General features: G+C 40.0%; 1 pseudogene; it reads right to left on the bottom strand.

Moving 5' to 3' along the window:
- Positions 1-1,874: 1,874 nt before the first annotated feature.
- LOC103093729 (translationally-controlled tumor protein-like) lies at positions 1,875-3,985 on the bottom strand (annotated as a pseudogene).
- Positions 3,986-4,374: the final 389 nt, after the last annotated feature.

The raw sequence follows: 4,374 nt of genomic DNA, 5'->3' as shown, positions 1-4,374 counted from the left end.
TATACCTATACAAATATGTGTATGCATATGCATACATGGGTGTACATTCACATGTATACAGCCATTGGAAGCATTGTTTTGCTTGATGAGGCATATGTGTTACAAGGAATTCGTTTTCATTTTTATTTTGTGATGGTGTAAGGAGTGGATCAGAGAACACCTCGATTTCTGTCCATTTCTTTAAATGGAGGGCAGAGGGGAGGAGCTACACCTGCGCTTTCAGAGGAGAATATGTCACTGAAATGCTCTACTTTGTTACTAGACGCCTCGTGTAAAAACAATGCTAATAAAATTAAAAGATAAAACTTTTTAAGAAGAACAAAACCATTGGTCCAGTCTGGCTCACGTCACCAAACTGAAGCATCATCCCCATTGTCTAGAGGAAACTGAGGCTCCCCGAGACGAGGCACCTTGCCCAAACCTAGCCCAGACCAGCTAACTCGATGTCCGAAGTTCTGGGTCCGCTGTGCCACACACCTTCCCTGTAAAGGAGGATGGGGGCCTCCAGGGCTCTTCCCTCGGAGCCTGGAGGATGGGAATGACCAGTCCCCTCACCAGTTTCTGAGCCGGCACAAAGTGTCTGACTGTACCTGATCGAAGGTCCAGGAGGACAGAGCAGGAACCGATGTCGCCGGTCCCCTCTGCTGTCCAGTCTCCGGTAGGCTGAGGGCCCTGCCAGGAGGCATTCCATTCCAATCTACTTTCAATCTGGTAAGGGAAATAGAAGCAATTTCTGAGAAGGCATAAAATGTCACTGTGCTTATTGGGTCAAGATGCATGGTTTTCAGCTCACAAACAACTCCAAAGCCAGTCAAGGGACTTGTTTCCAGCTCATGCAGGAAGGTTAGACATTTTTTCCTCTGTTCAGCCTGGCTCACAGATAAAAAGATTATCCAGGGGGAAGGGGTAGCCAAACCTCAAAAGGGCATGTTGACTGCACACTGATCAATAATAATAATAATAATAATAATAACAATTTTTTAAAAAACAGTTCTCTAGCACTTTGAAGTTGCTTTACATGTTATCTCATTTGATACAACTCTGTTAATAAGGTGCTATTATTATCCCCATTTTACAGATAAAGAAACCAAGGCTCAGAGAACTTAAGTGATCTGCCCTATCTTATTTTTATTGTTATTGTCATTTGTATAGTCATGTCTGGTTCTTTGTGGCCCCACTTGAGATTTTCTTGGCCATGATTCTGCAGTGATTTTCCATTTCCTTCTCCAGCTCATTTTCCAGATGAGGAAACTGAGGCAAACAAGTCTAAATGACGTGCCCAGGGTCACACGGCTAATAAGTATCAGAAGTCAGATTTGAGCTCAAGAATTGGATTACATGACTTCTAAGGTCCCTTCCAAGCATAATTTATAACCCTATGACTTTCACACGGACCAACATTGAGGACCAGGCCATGTAGCATGCTTCTAAGTCCTCCATTCCACCCAAGGAAATAAACAGCCAGGCTCATCTAAAACCTGCTGCACCAGATTTCTCAAAATTCAGCTCATTTGACTCCTGCCAAGATGGCAAGTGAGAGGCTCTGACTAAGCCCGGCTCTCCTTCATTACCTCCAAGCAATGACAAATACACCAAGGAAAATATAGAACAGCAATAACAAAAAGACAGGAAAGGAAATCGAACTCTTTCTTCACATAAAAAAAAAGCCAGAGGAAAAACTAACAGAAAGGTTAAAGAAATGAGGAAACAAAGAGAGGGCTGGGGACACTGGAAAAAAAACCCATCCCCAAAAGAAAAAAGAAGGGTACACGCTCCCCAAAGGGAAAAAAATACCTTAAAAATGACAACAAAGATAATTCCATCCCTAGAAGACAAAAATGGACAGACTGCAACTGACTCCACAGCTGTTTCGAATCACAATAGGAGATACAAAGGAAAATGTGGCATCTATAACATTGGTAATAAATTTGGTAAAAGGAGACTTCAAGATGTGCATGAAAAATGACATCAAAAAGATCTTAGGGGCAGCTAGATGGCTCAGTGGCTTGAGAGTCAGGTCTAGAGACAGGGTTCAAATCTGGCCTCAGACACTTCCTAGCTGTGTGACCCTGGGGAAGTCTCTTGACCCCCATTGCCTAGCCCTAACCACTCTTCTGCCTTGGAGCCAATACACAGTATTGATTCTAAGATGGAAGGAAAGGATTTAAAAGACAAAAGATCATGGAAAAACTCAACCATATAATGGGCTTTTTGAGGAGCAGAGCAACTCAGGAAGACTTAAAAAGTCAGAGAAGGAATAAAAATGGAGCAAAATCTAGAATGGAAAAATGGATGACTATGATATACATACATGAATGAAGGTGAGCAATCTTTTCTCACGGGGGGTCACTTTCTTCAGTTTGGATTCAGTCTCTTCCAAAGTTAACTCCACTTCAGCTTGCAGATAAAATAAAAATGTAGAAAGGCCCACTTCATATTGTTGGACTATTCTATGGGAATCTCTCCCCTTATTCCACTCAAGTTTAACTAGTGAGCAGAATTTAGAATCCAGTTCCACAAGCAGTCAACTGTAGAAAAATCCTTCTGAAGAGTCGAATGCTGAAAGTAACCTAAGACCTGGCAATGATCTCTATGATGATCCTTAAAGTATAACTGTACTGAGTTACTATAATTCGAGCCTAAAAAAAGATTAGGTTAAGAGGAATTCTCTCAAATAGGCTTAAATGCATTTTATTTTAGACAGTCTACATGAAATGTCTTTTAAAACAATGTCTCCACTCTAAATAAATCAAGGTCAAAAATAAAGTTCAACATGACATCAGTCCAAGTTCTTCCAAGCTCTGGTGTTCTGTAGATGACAAAAAGTAGTAGCTGGTTATGATGGGTGATTCAGAGCAATTTGCTAAATTTATTAACATTCCTCCATTTGTAAACCACCCTCAAAGAAAATCATAAATGGGATCACACTACCCCGATGGAAATACAAGAGAGCCACCATGCCTTTTGGATTCATATTTTCACCTATGAAGAACTAATAGTTTTTCGAATGAACAAGGATATGTTTGATTTGCCCTATATCTCCCATCATAAAAGGTTTTACTTTATCTGTCTTCTGTTCTTTAAATTGACCTTTGCTTTTTTCACATAGTCTTTGATGTGATTTTGTAGGATTCTTTTGTGAAGTTAGTTTCTTATAGATGGTTGTCCATTACTACGTCTCAATTCTAGTGATTGCAGTGGCAGCTATTCCTTCACCTAACTCAGGACTTTCAGTAGAGACATTTCTATTGATGAGTAAATCATCAATGGCACCCTCTGTCCTAATGGCCATCTTCCCCTCCACCTCTAGACACAGACCATTAGCAATCTCCCAGATCTCATGGCTGATAGAGAACATCTCATCATAGCTGATAAGGTCCTGATATATGTTCATGGTGGCAGAAAAGGGGAGGAAATGGTGTTAGAAGGGAGGATCTAGTGCTCAGTGTGAATATAATGCTGTCAGAGAAGTGCTTGGAAGATGGGGTGCAAAAGGTGGAACAGGTGGAAAGGAGTATTATATCTTAAGCAAGTTTCTAGGTTCTGAGGATGCAAAAACAGAAGAGAGACAGTTTCTATTCTCAAGGAACTTATATTCTAATAGAGTAAGATAACACATAAAAGGAAATGATGGCTAGAGAAAGGCATTTTGGTCTGAGAAGTCACAGGGATAATGTGAGTGTAGGGAATCATGGGATAATTCATTGACGCCCTTTGCAAAAGCAATTGTATTACTGATTTGATTGCATTTTCAGAGTTCTAAAAGTAAAGCAACAGAACAAGGTGACAGAATTTAACAAGAAAATGTGGGAATTATTGGTCTCCTTGGGGGAGAAAAAGTGTGAAAAAAGAGAGACTTCAAATATATTTCAGAAAATCATTTGAAAATAATTGCTCAGGGGACAGCTAGGGAGGCTCAGGCAATTGAGAGCCAGGCCTAGAGATGAGAGGTCGTAGGTTCAAATCTGGCCTCAGACATTGCCTAGTTGTGTGACCCTTCATTTCACCCCCATTGCCTAGTTCTTATCACTCTTCTATCTTAGAACCAATACACAGTATTGATTCTAAGATGGAAGGTAAGGGTTTAAGGAGAAAAAAAGAAAATAAGAAAATAATTGCTCAGAAATAATGGAACCAGGGCAGAATGCCAGTTGATAAAATACCTACTTGTTGCCACAGAGAAGAATCCTAAGTTTAACCTTCCTAGAAATGTAGTTGCCAAATTCTAGTACTTCAATGTTAAAGAGAAAATTTTATAAGTAGTCAGGAGGAAGCAGTTTATATATCAATAATCACGAATTTGAATAGCTCAAATCTACTCACTGAGGACAAGAAATCGTCTGAAATATAAGCTCCAAAACAAACAAAAAAAAA

The sequence above is a fragment of the Monodelphis domestica genome, chromosome 2, assembly GCF_027887165.1.
Source record: "Monodelphis domestica isolate mMonDom1 chromosome 2, mMonDom1.pri, whole genome shotgun sequence".
Lineage (NCBI taxonomy): Eukaryota > Metazoa > Chordata > Mammalia > Didelphimorphia > Didelphidae > Monodelphis > Monodelphis domestica.
Note: the sequence above shows the minus strand (reverse complement) of the source record. Positions and strands in the feature narration are given on the sequence as shown.